The sequence below is a fragment of the Muntiacus reevesi genome, chromosome 4 (assembly GCF_963930625.1).
Source record: "Muntiacus reevesi chromosome 4, mMunRee1.1, whole genome shotgun sequence".
Classification (NCBI taxonomy): domain Eukaryota; kingdom Metazoa; phylum Chordata; class Mammalia; order Artiodactyla; family Cervidae; genus Muntiacus; species Muntiacus reevesi.
Window position 1 is genome coordinate 167,901,973 of NC_089252.1, and position 17,814 is coordinate 167,919,786.

General features: G+C 39.1%; 1 protein-coding gene across 3 annotated transcripts in view; it reads right to left on the reverse strand.

The window, feature by feature from the left end:
* The window catches only part of SLC16A7 (solute carrier family 16 member 7), a 178,930-nt gene that overhangs the window by 137,267 nt on the left and 23,849 nt on the right, over positions 1 to 17,814 (reverse strand). The window contains exon 1 of one of the 3 annotated variants that reach the window (XM_065934736.1): positions 6,768 to 6,882. The exons of 1 other annotated variant lie outside the window; for it this stretch is intronic. The gene's annotated coding sequence lies outside the window, so the exon portion shown is untranslated. Of the gene's footprint in view, positions 1 to 5,746; positions 5,766 to 6,767; positions 6,883 to 17,814 lie in introns of those variants that run through there. One more of the 3 variants, XM_065934737.1, reaches the window with a different exon arrangement.

The following is a 17,814-nucleotide window of genomic DNA, read 5'->3' on the forward strand; positions in this document are numbered from 1 at the left end:
TCTCAAGACCTCTTTTTTTTTTTTTTTTTTTTGGCTGCACTGGGTCTTAGTTGCAGCATGGGGATCTTTAATTGCAGCATGTCAACTCTTAGCTGAGGCATGTGGGATCTAGGTCCCTGACCAGATTTGAACCCAGATCCCCTACGCTGGGAGCATGGAGTCTTGGTGACTGTATTACCAGGGAAGTCCCCCAAAAATGAAATTCTAAGATTTCTTTTTCTGCAGAGTGCAAAGTTCAAGTTAATATATGATATTATTTCAAATGACAAAAAGGGGACATTCACCAAAATTTAAATAGAATGTTATCAATTGCAATCATGAAATCCACTCTCCCCCAAAAGTCAAATATTAAAAACAGATTAAATCACAAATTTCCTTGTGGTCTGCTTACACATTTTGTAAGTCCAATGCCTCTTTTCTTTCTAGTGGTATTTCTGAGTTTCCATACACGTGCTTGCACGCTCAGTCATATCTGACTCTTTGCAACCCCATGGACTGTAGCCCACCAGGCTCCTCTGTCCTTGGGATTCTCCAGGCAAGAATACAGAAGTGGGCTGCCCCTTCCTCCTCTAGAGGATCTTCCCGACCCAGGGATCGAACCGGCGTCTCTTGCGGGCTCCTGCAATGGCAGGCAGATTCTTACCACCTGAGCCACTTGAGTTTCCTTATAAGCATTTAAATTTGGCAAGAGGCTGAAAAATGGGTTAGCATCTGTTGATGATGCTCTAAGTGGGGATATGAATTGTGAGCCCCTGATGAGAATGAGCCAGTGACGCTGACAGCCATTCTTTGCTAGCAACCCCATCTTTTCCTATATCACTTTGGTTGTATGGCATGGTTTCAATATCCTCCCTCTCATAGAGAGTTTGTGTCGTAGTTTTAGGTTGTCTTTGTGCTTGTTTTATTACATATAGACAGTAATATCTTTAAGAACATTATAAGAAGAGGAATAGGACAGGAGCACAACAATACACTGCAGAAAACACAAACTAATAGAAGAAACTAAAAACCAATTTCCAGGACAGGGGATGATGAGATCAAAGAAAAATGGTAAGGACTGTAAGAGCGTTATGAAAAAGTAGCTCTCAACTCCTGGACTAAGTCTCAGAATTGCTAAAGAATCTTTGGAAAACAAAATCAGCATGTTTTTAAAGGCTTCAAAGTCAAAGCCCATGAGCCAAGAGGATTATAAAATTTGGTCAGGTGTGTCTTATTGAATTGATACTTCCCAATGATAGATATTAATAAAAACTGCATTGGATTGAGAAATACAATATCAGTATTTCAAGCTGAAAAAAGAACTATGTTCATTCAGATGATGTCAACAACTAAGGTATAATAATGCAACACACATGCTAATAGAAAAGCTATAGAAATATGGACACATGAAAATATCTTTGCTGTTGTTATAATCGGATATTCATACAAGTACTTAATACTATGTTTCCTATGTTAATTATAAACAAACACAGCTAAGAGAGATTCTAGTCTACATTTTAGAAACCTATAAACTCTTTTTATAAAAGACTATCATGGAAGAGGTTTTAATATTTATATTTGACGTAATGAGAAAATATTTAGGTAATGTTTAATTCTAAGACATCCAAGAATTACTTATAGGATATTTTAAGAATTAAGAGTCAGGATCTGTCTTTTCTTGGGCTAATCACTAACAAGCTATGTGAATTTGGAAAATTTAGTTAACTTTCTTAAAGTCAAAATTTCTTCTTTTCCAAAGTGGAAATATCTCATAGGTCATTGAAATAATAAAATAATATACTACTTGGCACTTGATAACACATAGTATTATGAATAATATATTTTTTAAAAAATTATTAATCCACTGGAATACAACAAAAAGGAGAGTATTATTTAAAACTTCATATATATTTTTAAACACTTTTCCTCCAGGGACTTCCCTGGTGGCCCAGTGGTTAAGAATCTGCCTGCCAATGCAGGGTGGACAGGTTTGATCTCTGGTTGGGGGAGATTATGCATGCCTCTGGGCAACAACTCCTGAACCCACACTCCTGTTTTCTACCACACAAGAGAAGCCTGTACTTCACCACCAGAGAAGCCACTGCAATGAAAAGCTTGCACACCACAACTAGGGTGTAACCCCTGGTCACCTCAACCAGAGAAAGCTCGCACGCAGGAACAAAGACCCACTGCAGCCAATAAATAAATAGATGATGATAGATAGATAGACAATAGATAAAGAAAAAATTTTTTACGTATTACTTATAAAAAAATTCTTTCTCTGTCCAGAATTGTAGTTCCTATAAAAAAGAATCACAAGATTGGAAAATAATGGCAACTTTAAAAAAAGACAGTGACTATTTCTGTTTATAGGGGAATGCTAAGACAGAAAGGAGGAGGAAATGGAGAGAGAGAATGATAAAAGATCAGGAAGGCAAAGAGGAAGAAATGACTAGTCACTATAAAATATCAGACTATTATTGTATCCAAAGTATTTGTGGAATAAAATCCTCTTGTTCCCAAATGCATTCTGTTAATGTCCTTTGAGCATGAGATATTTATGCAGGGTTCTACAGATTATGGATTAACATTTTATGGGATCCTAAATTTATGCATTTTAAACAATTTCTGTGACACATTTCTCCCTTTGTCTTCCAATGTGCACACAAAAACAGCAGAGTGGAAACTGCTTCTTTTACTAAGGGCGAACTGAGGTTGAAACAAAGATAACCTTTCTATTAAGACTAAGCCAGAAAAGACTATTAATAGATTTACAGTTGAGTGGTATGGCTGGGTCATAGTTTCTTAATACTCAGAAGGTGGAAGCTGACTATTTCTAATCATGGTCTCCATTTTCTATATAAAGTCATGAGCAAAGAGGTCAGGGGTACTTGACTTGTACAGACCCATTTTGGAAATAGGAACAAAATTTTCTAAGTTGTTTGAAATCAGGAATTATTTTCTCATAATCTACATATTCTCTGAAAAAATAATGTATCAAGTCTATGCACTCAAGGAGTAATATTTGGATTAACCTAGGGTGTCTGGTGCTACGCGAAGCTGAAATCTCTCTTAAATCCATGTAATCAAATTCATAATATAACACATATCCAAAGTGGGTACTATCCGTTAAGTTAATTAAGCAGAGACAGCATTAGACTGTAGAGGTCTATGTGCTATGGAGGTCTATGTAAACACACCAAAATCTAAGCCTGTGTCTCATAGTTGTAAAATCAAAACACCAAAGACAACCCATTAGAAACTGCCAACTAGGCTTTGAGCTGTAAGCAGGCGATAATTTCCTTACTTTGCTTCTGCTTTTTCTCTATAAAAGTTTCTACCTTTTGGTGGAGCTGTCTTAACCTTCCAGTTTGGTGCTAATTCCAATAGTTTGTTTGCTCAAATTCCTAAGAATTTTGATATGTCTCAGTTTATCTTTTAACTTTCCTATTGTAACTTCAGCTGAATCTCCTGAGTACCCCTATAATTCTGAAAGTAACAAAGAAAAAAAAAAAGAAAGTGTTAGTCACTTAATCATGTCCAACTCTTTGAAACCCCATGAACCTGGTCAGGATTCTCTGTCCATGGAATTCTCTAGGCAAGAATACAGGAGTGGGTAGCCATTCACTTCTCCAGGGGATCTTCCTGACCCAAGGATCGAACCCGGGCTTCATGCATTCTAAGCAGATTCTTTACCACCTGAGCCACCAAGGAAGCCCCAAAATAACAATATCCTGCAATAAATCCCTTTATTGTACACATATTTTGTCACCAAATATAAGAGATGCACATAGTCTAAATATCCTGTAGAGTAACTTAATTATAAGAGACCTGGAAAAATTTTGTTCCATATATTAGCAAAAAGAGAATGATTAACCTCATATTTCAATAATGAAGATTTTCTAAATTAAAGTTTTTCCTCTTTGTTTCTCAATATTAATGCTAGGGAAAATAAGTTCATTTGAGGAAAAAGGAAGTATTCATGTTTAATTTCTTGGAAATAACATAATTCTACATAGGTCTTAATTTAGAAATTATACAGTTTTGATCATTTTACCTCACGGCCTCATGAAGCTTGAGCCTCATTTATTTAAAAATTGTTTAAGCAATTTTTAATAGAAAAAATAAATTAAGGAAAACAAAACTCACATTCAGCACACCCTACACATTGTTAAAAAAGTAAGGGCTTTTTGATTGAAATTTGTGAAGTAATGGTTTAAAAATTTAAATATATACTGATGTTGAAGCTGAAACTCCAATACTTTGGCCACCTGATGCAAAGAGTTGACTCATTTGAAAAGACCCTGATGCTGGGAAAGATTGAGGGCAGGAGGAGAAGGGGATGACAGAGGATGAGATGGTTGGATGGCATCACCGACTCATTGGACATGAGTTTGGGTAGACTCTGGGAGTTGGTGATGGACAAGGAAGCCTGGCGTGCTGCAGTCCATGGGGTCGCAAAGAGTCGGACCCGAATGAGCAACTAAACTGAACTGAAACTGAAGATATAAAGTATGAACTTAGGGTAAATCTTTCTGAGTAACACTGATTTCAAGTATGTCATTATTATCGTATATAACTAGAACAGGAATGTTTGAGAGTTCAGGAGTTTCTCAGTTTGGTATATATACTTCCTATCTCAGAAGAAGGATATAGTGATACACCACTGAGAAATTCACCACCTTAAGTATCTGGAAATTCTAAAGGATTTGCCCAGGGAAATAATGGAAAGATGAATCAAGTCACAAACATTCCCTTTGCCATTTCTGGATTATACAGTCTTTAGTTGCCATATCCACAAAATTAGACACCATCTGAAGTGTGGGTATGTTTCAGGAAATTATAACACAACTCCTTGCAAACTCTTCATGGAATTTTCTATTGTATATCTGACACTTGGATTTTCAACTGTAAAATGAGTTTCAAACTGATGAAAAATGCATGAATTTATTTCTAGAGTATTAAGTGAAAAAGTGGTGTGCAAGAAATTAATTAGTAAAGTAAAGGACATTTTAATATTCTCTAATGGTAAAAGTATCAGACTGTGCTCTCGTTTATTGCACTGTATGATTTGTAATCTGTTCTACCACAAGCTCACTTTGTATATAAAACCGAGGAATTTGTTTCAGCTGGATTGCCAGTGGAAAGAGAATTGAGGAAATAAGTCACAAAGGCAATGTTAATAAGGGGCAGAATTTCGAGCTCTGATAGTACATTTTGTACCTGGATATAGCAGAGAACTTTCCAATTAGAGCCAACAAGTAGAAAGCTGATAACTCCAAGATGAGATTTATAGGAAGAGGTCAGCAGCCTATAATGAGAATTTGGAGCACATACATCCAGCTGTAACACCTTTAGTATAAGTATAGCTTCTAATGGCAAAAGCTAATGGCTCCATGACAATAATAAATAATAGTGAGAGAATATTCTAGCCTCAGGCCTCAGATAGGGAACTCGGGTGGCATTATACGATTTTCACTAACACTAGCTGAAGGAGAGTTCTAAGGAGGTAGTTTCATTCCCAAAGAGCATCAGCTACACTAGAATTTTTGGAAATCACAATAGGTAAGGAACAACCTTTCGGCTGAATCTCATCCTTCCCTCAAAGGAATTTACACTTAGGCTTGTCCCGACAAGGAAGAAGGAAGGAAGGAAAGGATGGAAGGAGGGAGGAAGGGAGGGAATCACTCCTCATATTCCCATCCCTCATTGCATAGCATTCAATAAAACTTAACAGGAAATAATACTGCAAAGCATCAGAGCTCACCGTGTGTGCGCATCTTCCAAGACACTCCTGAAGCACCGTGATGCGTGCAGGGTGCATGGGGTACCTGGATTGGGCCCTGCACGGCCTACAAGGTCGTTCATGCAGCCCTGAAGTAACAGTTTAGAACACGCACTCAAGAGTTGGCAGATCTGGAATCAAGTGATCCTAACCCTGTGACTGTGGGCAAGCTAAAGAAACCGGCGAGGTTTAGTTTCCACATCCACGAAGTGGAGATAAGAATATGAACCACCACCAAAGGTTGCTGGAACAATAAATGCAAATACCACACACAGAACACTGCCTGGCAGACGTGAGTGAGCTTTAACCCTCGTTTAACTTATTATCACCACAGAGCGACTTTTGTTCTAAGAGTCACAGAAGTATACGGAGCTGTGTGCTTGAATATGACTGAATACGAGGCCCCTGGAATGTTAGGCTTCAAGCCCCATTGCTAAACATTAATTAGCCATATCACTTGTATCTAACCTTTACCATGAAAACACACATCATGTGGCATGCCTTGGTGATCTCATGCTAACCGATAAGGTTAGTAGTCTGCTAGGGTCTAAGTATCTGTAACCTTAGTAACCACACTGCACAAACTACACATCCCCAAGCGCCAGAGCTTCCCCAGAGCCCAGGAAAATAGCATAGAGCAGGGTAGGGTGGAATTGACAATAGCAAATATAAGCACAGTGACGTACTAACCAAGAAGACAGCCTAGTTTTATAAATAGAAAATAAAGTGCAAGCACGCTGTAGATTTTTTTTTTGAGCATTTGTACAAGGACCAGGAAAACGTAGTTGGAAGTCTCATCATACCGACCCCAAGACTGACAGCGGAGTTATTATTCTTCAGTGCAGCCAGAGGCCTAGAAGTCAGGTAGATTATTAACAGCAGGATGGATCCTTCACCTTTAGGTAACTTTCATACAAACCCTTGTCTCTTCCTAACACCAATGCCTATCAGCCCATTAATCACAGCAGCCTCAGCCCGCATTCCATCTGTATTTAGTTGCTACCTTTCAGGTGAATCCCATCACACTGCTGGCTGCTCCTCTTGCCATGTGACAAATGAAAAAGAAATATGCTGCTATTCCAGGAAAACTGCAGCGGTTCTGAACCTGGGCGGTTTTGCTTCCCCGAGGATGTCTGGCAATATTTGGAGAGTTAGCTGGCTGTCACAGCTGGGAGGGTGCTGCTGGCTTCCAATGGACACAGGCAGTGCCAGGGCTGTGACAGGCATGGGAGGCGCCCGGCGCTCCAAATTTAAGGAGGCACTCACTCACTCTTAGGGTTATCCACACTCCAGATTAAAGTTCACATGACCCCCGAGAGCGACGGGCCTCCTTAAACACCATGGCCTACCTGCCTCCCTTGCCTCCCTCTAATCCTAGCCCTGGGTTGAGGCCAGGGCTGCCTCTAAACATCCCCCAAAAAGGAATCATCCAGTCCAAAATATCAATAATATTGAGACCAAGAAACCTAGATCAGTTTAAAGAATCTAAAGAAAATCAGGGTTGGAAACAGGATTCCCTCCCTTTTCCACTTTAAGTTACAAATTTAAATGCACACTCTGTTAAACCTAACATCTCTAATAGTGAAATAATACCAGATTCTACCATTTAGCTTCAACCTGTTTTATTCCCAGGGCTTCCCAGGTGGTGCTGGTGGTAAAGAATCTGCCTGCTGATGCCTGAGACGTGGGTTCCATCCGTGGGTTGGGAAGATTCCCCCGGAGGAGGGCACGGCATCCCACTCTAGTATTCCTGCCCAGAGAATCCTCTGAACAGAGGAGCCCGGTGGGCTACAGTCCACGGGGTCGCAAAGAGTCGGACATGACCGAGAAACGCACGCACGCTCGAATTTTACTCCAATCCACATAAACTGCAATGAAGGTAAATTAATTCAACCTTCTCCTTCCGGGCCTACGTACTTAGGCCTCAGTCTTGTCTCTGCTAGCATACCTTTCACTCGACCCATTTACCTCTAAGGCTCAGACGCAAAGCTACCTTCCCATCAACATGAGACTCCTCCCTTCTCAGATCTGTTTCTCTCTCTTGTGTATCTTTCTTTGTACTTAAATTACACTATAATCACTTGTTCTTTTTAATTCTCCCTATCCCTGGCCCAACCTCCCCCACCCACACCCACCCACCCACACACACACACACACAGTCATTTAACCTCCTTACGACCATGAATCAGATTTTTTTTATATATACATATATCCACAAAATCTCTATGTAGTAGAGTGCTTTGAGTAAAGTACTTAATGTATGTTTGAAATGAATTAGCGAGGGCTTTATATACAATGATATTAATAATGCAGCTTGAACCGTAATATTTCCTGTTGATTATCTGAATCTTAACATAGCTGCATTACTAGGCCTTGTTCAGTCCGATACCAATCTTCTTCTCCTGGCAGATGTCACCGTCTGTTTATTTTTTTTTTGGTTGTGCTGGGTCTTCATTGCCGCACAGGCTTTTCTTTAGTTGCAGCGAGCAGGGCCACTCTGATCCGGTGCATAGGCTTCTCATTGTGGTGGTTTCTGCTGTAGCGGAGCACAGACTCCAGGGCATGCCGGCATCAATAGTTGCAACCAATCAACAGTTGCAGCTCATGGGCTCGGCAGTTGCAGCTTGCGGGCTCCAGAGCAAGGCTCAGCAGTCGTGGGGCGCGGGCTTCGTTTCGCAGCACGAGGGATCCTCCCGGATCAGGGATCCGCGTCTCCGGCACTGGCAGGCAGAGTCTACCACTGAGCCACCAAGGAAGCCTCTGTCTCCATCTATTTCAGGTTTGATTTCCCAGAACTTTTGAGGTTTATGTTCAGTAGGTAACTGACTTGACATTTTGCTACAAACAAAAGCTCAGAATGGAATGTATTTTCTTCCCAAAGGCCTATTCTAGCAGCAGAAGAGCTTATGTCTTTGCCTGAGCTATGAGCCTAAACTCAGGAAGAAAATAAATCCAATTCCTAATAACTGTTTAAGAAATAGCCTCGTAGTATATCAAACTCTTCAGGAATCCAAACTGATGCAGCAGGAAAACACATTTCCATCAATCTCTACCTCACCCTCAACCTTAAAACTAGTCTAAATTTAAAATTTCTAAGTTTGAGTTTTAATCAAAAGTAACCTGACTACCTAAGTAATTAATACATAGCTATAAATATCTCCTGTTTAAAAAGAATACAGTAAACATACAGTCAAGTCTTCCAGCTACTTGTCCTCGAAACAAATGTATTATATTTTATGTTTTTAAGTATGTGACTTGACAAAAAGGGAACTGAAGACCTTCCCCTATGGATACCAGGAAACCACTGATTTTAATCATTCAATCCTTTTATGAGAGAATTACCTTAATATTCAGCACTTGGAAAGGTACAAGTCTAAATTTACAAGTTTATTATGAAGCAGTTATTGTGAAAAAATTATTGACGATTAAACACATGTATATTCCATCAACATAATAACTTTCAAAACATGAGGTCACAAAGTCACTCTGTTAGGTTTCCTCATGGTGCTAGCTGATTCTATGCTAGTAAGAATCATTTTCACTGTTTAGTCCATAGCCATCAACTGGGAGAAAGGAGCTGACTTATCTGGAGCACCCCAGTCTGAGTCGAGAAATCTCAATGTGTGTTTCACTCATTACGTAACAATCCTGCTAAGAGAGGTTTCACCACCAGGTTTTGCAGGTAAGGAAACAGTTTCAAAGAGGTTTGCAAGGTGCCAATAACACTAGTAAACAGTGTTTCTGAAGTATGATCTTCCAACTGTGTCAAAATACTGTTCAATATTACATTTTAATCTATGAAAGGCAGAAAATCTGCTCAGTTTGAGTGTTTCACTAGGTAACCAACATGCCACTTAATGTTGAGCGCCAAGCAAGGACTGTGAGCTTCCCTAAGAGGAAGGGTATCCCATCAAGGAAAGAGACCACCACAGGGAACCATCATTCTGCTGAGGGATCAGTGGTGACATAAAGCCATGGGAAATTCTTTCTGGCTAAAATCATCAACTGTGCACAAATTCTCTAGGGTTCCAGGTCAATGTATGCAGCACAGCAAAATGTAACTGATCTAAGATCCATGCGGAAGTTCAAGACTGGCTTCCTTTCTAATGAGGGGAAAGTTTTATTTACAAGGTAACTCAGCTGTGAAACTGAAGTAATAACATGAATTAACTTATACATTCTGCATGTAAAGGTCAAGAACTTTCAAGCACTCCTCTCCATGTTCTCCAGACTAGAAAAAAAATCAATATTAAATAATATTTGTAAGTGTTGTCTCTTGTTGGTACACATTGAACTCCCACATAGCATATATTCAGATGGAAAGTTTAAATATGTTTAACTCAGTTGCAAAGGAATTAAAATTCTCCTGGTTACAATTTATATTCCTTTTGCTTTTATCAGACTTGCTTTCCTGGTTTCTCAATCTAACCAAGTTGTCATCAGCTGTGAGTCTGAATCCAGAGGCAAATCTCTTGAATTCAGGAGAATTCTCTTAACACACTGAGAGGAATATATTCATTTCTGTAACCACACTGGTTACTGGCAAACAGTCGGAAGAATCTGGAACTTGTATTCAGGAATCCTATATTTGATTAACAGCTCTCTTTCCTGTGTATCTGTTATGTGATTGTGAGTCACTGAAAATCCCTCAGTTGTATTCATCTGTAAAATGAAGAGGATTATCGACTGACTCACCTCACCAAATTAATGAGATGAATCAGTGAAAAAATTGGGTGGATCAGTTGTAAAAGACTATACAAATGAAATCATGGTTGGTTTTTATTTACCCTTGTGGCACAGCTGGTAAAGAATCCGCCTGCAATGCGGGAGACATGGGTTTGATCCCTGGGTTGGGAAGATCCCCTGGAGAAGGGAAAGGCTACACACTCCAGTATTCTGGCCTGGAAAATTCCATGGAGTGTATAGTCCATGGGGTTGCAAAGAGTCAGACACGACTGAGCGACTTTCACACATCACATACTCATTTTTAAGTTACCAAGGGCCTAGAAATAGCCCAGAAGATAACTGCATGTACTAATTTGCAGGGAATTAGTCTGAGTCCAGACCTTTACTTTTATGCCACGTGTTTATCTCTTAAAAAACAAACAAAACCACCAGAAAGAAAAAAAGTCAAAAACTGAAAACACCCCAGTCATTTAAAAGGACAGAGAAAATGACTCCTTGAAATGTTTAAGAATTTCCTAGAATTATTTAGTCAAAGAATAAAACTTTCTTCTATAAAATGTTTATGATTCTGCTTCTATAATCTGTAATCACAGCTACTAACATATCCTGTTTTACCTTCTTTTTGCTCCTCCTATATAATACAGAGTTTCACATATAACAGATTGTCAACAAGTATATGACTGGACTTCTCTGGAGGTACAGTGGATAAGAATCTGTCTGCCAATGTAGGAGACACAGGTTCAATCTCCAGCCCGGGGGGATCCCACATGCTGTGGGGCAACTAAGCCCATGTGCCACAACTATGGAGCCCACTCACTCTAGGACACTCGAGTCACAGCTAATGATCTCCCGTGCTACAACTGCCGAGCCTGGATGCTGCAGCGGCTGAAGCCCCTGGGCCTAAAGCCTGTGCTCCACAAGAGAGGCCACAGCAGTGAGAAGCCTGTGCACCAAAACGAAGAGTAGGCAGCTAGAGAAAGCCCGCGCATAGGAACAAGGACCTAGTGCAGCCAAAAAATAAATAAATGAATGAAATAAGGATATGATTAACTGCTACAGGAAAATTTTCAGGTGTAAGATGCTACATAACATAGCTCAATGTATTTTTTTTAATCTACCTTTTTAGGTAACAATTCTACTATTCGAGTATGCTTGTATTCATGCAAAGTTGCTTCAGGCATGTCTGACTCTTCGCAATGCTATGGACTGCGGCCCACCAGGCTCCTCTGTCCACGGGATTCTCCAGGCAAGAATACTGGAGTGCGTTGCCATGCCCTCCTCCAGGGGATCTTCCCCACCCAGGGATAGAACCCTTGTCCTTTTTGTCTCCAGCACTGGTAGGCAGGTTCTTTACCACTATGCCACCTGAGAAGCCCCACTATTCAATTATATTTTTATATAAAAGAAACAATATTAAAAACGTTTTTCCCAAACTGACAAATTGTTTTGTTTCTATTTCACCAATCTGTATTAGGCAAATTTGCTATTGCCTTTCTTTCTTTCAACCTGCTTCTCAATGATGATGAAGGAACACACCTAGGCAGACCTAGGTACCACATGCTCCTAACCCCAGGCCACAGCCAACCAGACCAGGGCTTCTGTCAAGTGAGGACAGGAAAGAAGTAACTAATACTTATTGAGTAGCCACTGGATCCAAGGCACCACTCTTCCTTTTTACTCTTCATGTGCAGTCACGCATTTAACCCTCATCGTAACTATGAGTTGGGACTATTATCATCATTCTCATTTACTGATGAAGAAACTCTCACAAGTCATGAAGAAAGTTGCCTAGGATTACAAGGCTAGAAAGATTTGGAGCTGAGCTTCAAATCCAGCCAGCCTAGCTGCTTCTGCATGCGGAACCAGTGATCTAACCACTGCAGCATATTGTCCTTAAATAGTATACTACCATATTACCATCTATAGGTGAGATAAAGACAAGTTTATCTTCTGCCTCAAGAATCTGAAGCGATACATGGAGAGGCTGAGTCAGTTGGACGCTGCTGGACACTGAAAGTGTGAGGTCATTTCACACTGCAACAGAAAGGAAAATCAGAAGAATATGGGGAAGATCAGGCCTGCATTACCATTCCAGCCAGACCTAACAGACTTCCTGAAATTAGCCTCCAAGAAAAATCCCCTGGTTTTCCAATTACTGAGTTCATTACTTAATTTGTACAAGTCTCTGTCCTTGACAATATAAAAATCCCTCCATTGAAAGCAACTAAAAAATGTACATAAAAAAAGATACAAGTTTTATGTACATAAAAGTAGCTTTTTTTGTGTGCATAAAACTAGAAAGAAAGAAATATCCAGTAAATGAAACTAACTGAAAGGGGAAACCAAGTGGTTAAGACTACTTTATTCAGGTTTCCTCTTGGGACATTTGATGAAATAGGTAGACTTGGACTTGAGATTTCACAGCCTTTGGGTGTTTGCAATAGATCACACAACCCAAGGTCAGCCAGAGATGGAAAGTCTAAAAGGTGATATGCCCTCCTGTCACCCAATAAAACCATCGTCATTGTACCAGAAATAAGTCTGCAAGCTTGCAACGCTACACACACACACAACACAGCTGGCAACGGCAAAGGAACCAGTCTGCCTCTAAATTTGGCACTGGCGATAGGGAACAAAAAATATCACCTGAGGATTCGTGACCAACAGTAATCCCTCACATGACTTTGCCCTCCAATTTCATACTACCAAGGTGGTTCAAACATCTAAAAACAGCTTATAGTATTAGGTAATGCCCCTGAGCCAGGAAAAAGGAAATACAAATTCTCTCAACTAGAAATCCAACTTAAAGTTTCAAATAATTCTCAAATGATAAAGATCCAAGTGACACTCATTTGCAAGGCATTATTCTGCAAAAACCAGAAGAAACTACAGATGTATAAACTGGTCCATAAATACACTAGATAGCTAAATTAAACATATAAATTGAGTACACTTTAAATAGGAAAGGATTAAAATATATTTAAAGAGTAAGGGACCATGAAGAACTATATAAGAACTAAACATTAAAAAAATTTTTTTGCCAAAATATAACTTACTAAAACCGAACAAAAGCAAGGCAAATCAAATGGATAAAAAAATATAAAGCTTCCAATAGTGGTTAGCTCTGGGAAGGGGAGGAGTAACGAGTAGATAATAATCAAAGAATGAGACTAGGAAGATGCACATAGGTAAGTTTAGATTTTTGTTAATGTTCTAGTTCTTGAATTGGTTGGTGGGTTTGTTAGTTTTAATTAACCTAATTAAATATAGCTATGAATGATGAGAGCATGTCACAACCTAAAGATTATGATTAGTCTTTAATTCAATTCTGAATACTAGAGGCCAAAAGACAAACAATAAATCAGTAAATATTTTAAAACCAATTACAATAATTCACCACAATAAAGTAAAATTTTAAAATCACCTCAAAATATTACCAAATTAAAAACTGAAGAAAAATGCCTTAATCTGGTATCTATAACAACAAAAAACTAAACAAAAACCTGTAACATCATACTTAATGCTAGCAATTTGAGAGGTTAGATAGAATGTGTGAGTTTAAAAAAGCAACGTACATAGTATCCTCAAGGACTAGTTCTTCCTTTAAAATATAACAAATTATACCAAATCCTTCATAGAGTAAAAGCAAATAGAGGCCATGAAAGAAGGCATGAATGAATAGAGATAAGTCACTCTCATGAATTAAAAGTTTCAATATCAGAAGTAGATGTATGGATTCAATTGTAATGAAAAAATCCCATTTTTTTAAAACCTGAAAACCTGAGTCTAAAATGTCTTGAAAGACCAAAGGCCAAGAATAGCAAAGTTATCTGAAACAGAGCCAGAGGAGTGGTATGTGGGTGACTAAATACCAAGGCTCATTATAAAGCTGTGGTGAGTGCCAGCGAGAGTCACCGGTGCCAGCAGAGAAGAATTCATCAAGGGACACAACAGGAAGTCAGGAAACACACACACTCACAGATTGTGTCAATTTCAAAACTGGTGTTATCAATCAGTAGGGAAAAAAGAACTGTTGCTCTGGGCCAGCTCGTCATCCATGTGGGAAACTGAGACTGAGTTTCCGCCTTACATCCTGAAGAAAAATGAACATAAGGTGGACATAATCACCCTTTGGGATAAACCATCCACAGCTGAGCTACCCAATGCAAGAGTCAATGGCCACAAGAGGCGGTTTAAATTCAAACGTAAATTAACTGAAATGAACTTTTCAAATTTAGCTCCTCAGTCACACCATTCACATGTCTTGCTCAGTTGTGACATGTCGTTGGTGGCTACCATATCGGGCAGTGGCAGGTATAAAATATTTCCATCGTTGCATACAAGTCTATTGGACAGAACCAAGAGACATGTACAGTAGTATCTTTGACCTTGGGGCCCAGAAAGGATGTGATAAGCAAGGAATAACAAACTAAACAAAAAAGAGGGTGAAAATAACAGATGAATTTAGCTGTTAAAAGTCAGCAAAAGATGCTATATAGAAAATAAAATAGAAAGCCTTAACTTGAAGGAAGGCATATATAATATTTATAAACATATGTAATTTATTTCTATGTATACATAAAGAATACATGATGTATATAAAGACTCTTTCTAACCAACAAAAAGATAATCATATAGAAAAATGATTAAAAGATATATCGGGTACTCCATTCTGTTTGAAGACCAAAACAAATACAGTCTCATTTATCCTGTCAATATATGAAATAGATGAGACTGAAATGTTTGACAAATTTCTGTGTTCTTTTTTAAATCAGCAAGAGGAGCAGGGGGAAAACACATTTTTCAGCCCAGAAGGAAGATTACACTGGTTTGGCCAGCATCACAGCAACACATAAGTAGGCTGATAATAATGTTTGAACATGTAATTAAATGATATGTCTAATGTTAGCTTATCCTCTATTAAAAGACAGTTCTCTAGCTTACTTAACAATTTATCTTTACCTTACTTGAGCACACACACTTGGGAGGCACACAGGACATACATGCCAGTGTAGAATGTGGCAGTAACGAGGGAATTAATTTCACATTTGTTTCAATCCAAAGAGTCAGAGAACACAAGATGTGTGTGACTGGAGGGTGGAATGGAAAATGTAGATAAAGTCACAAACATGAGGAAATACTGAAAATAGAACTGATACAATTTCCTCAATGCAAAGACAAACTTCTATCCCTGAATTTACATGAGTAGGTATTTCTCTGGGGACCATCTACTTCCTGACCTTTGCCCAAATGCAGAAAATAAAAAAAATTAAAAAAAGAAAAGAAAAGCATACTTTCCTACTTTCTGTAGAGAAAAAAGAAGTTTTCATATTTTAAAAAAACAAGTTTACAAAACTTGCATTTATGTACCTTAAATGCTGAAAGAAAACTATACTCATCCCACATACCCAAGTTGTCTAATTTGAACTAAGTCTTAGTTTTAACCAAATTGTAAGAGAAGCAATTAAGGAATTTTGGCACCTGACTTGTCTCTTGAGAAACCTGTATGCAGGCCAGGAAGCAACAGTTAGAACTGGACATGGAACAACAGACTGCTTCCAAATAGGAAAAGGAGTACATCAAGGCTGTATATTGTCACCCTGCTTATTTAACTTATATGCAGAGTACATCATGAGAAACGTTGGGCTGGAGGAAGCACAAGCTGGAATCAAGATTGCCGGGAGAAATATCAATAACCTCAGATATGCAGATGACACCACCCTTATGGCAGAAAGTGAAGAGGAACTAAAAAGCCTCTTGATGAAAGTGAAAGTGGAGACTGAAAAGGTTGGCTTAAAGCTCAACATTCAGGAAACTAAGATCATGGCATCTGGTCCCATCACTTCATGGCAAATAGATGGGTAAACAGTGGAAACAGTGAGAGCCTTTATTTTCTTGGGCTCCAAAATCACTGCAAATGGTGACTGCAGCCATGAAATCAAAAGATGCTTACTCCTTGGAAGGAACGTTATGACCAACCTAGACAGCATATTAAAAAGCAGAGACATTACTTTGCCAATAAAGGTCTGTCTAGTCAAGGCTATGGTTTTTCCAGTGGTCATGTATGGATGTGAGAGTTGGACTATAAAGAAAGCTGAGCACCAAAGAATTGATGCTTTTGAACTGTGGTGTTGGAGAAGACTCTTGAAAGTCCCTTGAACTGCAAGGAGATCCAACCAGTCCATGCTAAAGGATATCAGTCCTGGGTGTTCTTTGGAAGGACTAACATTGAAGCTAAAACTCCAATACTTTGGCCACCTGATGCAAAGAGCTGACTCATTTGAAAATACCCTGATGCTGGGAAAGAGGAAGAGGAGAAGGGGACAACAGAGAATAAGATGGTTGGATGGCATCACCCACTCGATGGATATGGGTTTGGGTGGACTCCAAGAGTTGGTGATGGACAGGGAGGCCTGGTGTGCTGCGGTTCATGGGGTCACAAAGAGTCAGACATGACTGAGCAACTGAACTGAACTGAACTGAACATTAAAAAACAACAAAAATACTAAACAACTTCAAAAAAAGTTTAAACCAGCTATAATTAGCATCACAGTACGTCAAACAGTAACGTGATAGTTTGATCATACGCAGCCAAGGCAGTATGAGTACATGCCAATGATTCTAGAAGTTGACTCTGTTTGCCAGAAAGAAAGAAACAATGCAGAACAGTCTGTGTGTAAATTTCAAGAAACTATGATGTGATTTCACCTCTCAAGGTCCTTGTAATCTAAGAACGAGAGAAAAACAATTAGCAGCTTGGCATATCTGATACAACTAAATAGCATTAGACTCTGCAAAGAAAATGGGACATTCGAGTCAGAGTAAATATTAGAGGACATATGAGTATTACTAGTCATAATGAGGAAGGGTTCATGCCATGAATCAGGATTATGGCCCCATCGATGGAAATGCATGATGGGTGATAACGTTAAATCTAGGTAAGGTTGCAGCCACCACCATCGTGATCCAGTCTAGAGTAGCAGGGCTTCAGCTTCTGGCCCAAGGAAATTTATTTATTAGGAAATAAATGTGTTTATCAGAAAGTTGTTTATTAGAAAATAAATACAAATATAAGTTTTTTGGTAGTTGCTCTATAACCACAACAAACTAGTACAGAGAATGCCCTGTACAAAACAACACAATAAAGGTTCGAAGATCAAGGTGTTTCCTTAGGCAAGGCTGTAGACTTCAGTCCCTGGTATTTGAAATTTAGGCTGCAGTCCTTGTTTATTGACAGATCTCAACTGTGTGGCTCAGTCCATGCTTTTAACCAGATTTGAACAGGAGAACGGCCACGTGGCCTGGGGAGAAACAGATGAAGTGTTTGATTTCATGGATTGTTTCAAGGATTCCTCTCCCCAAAG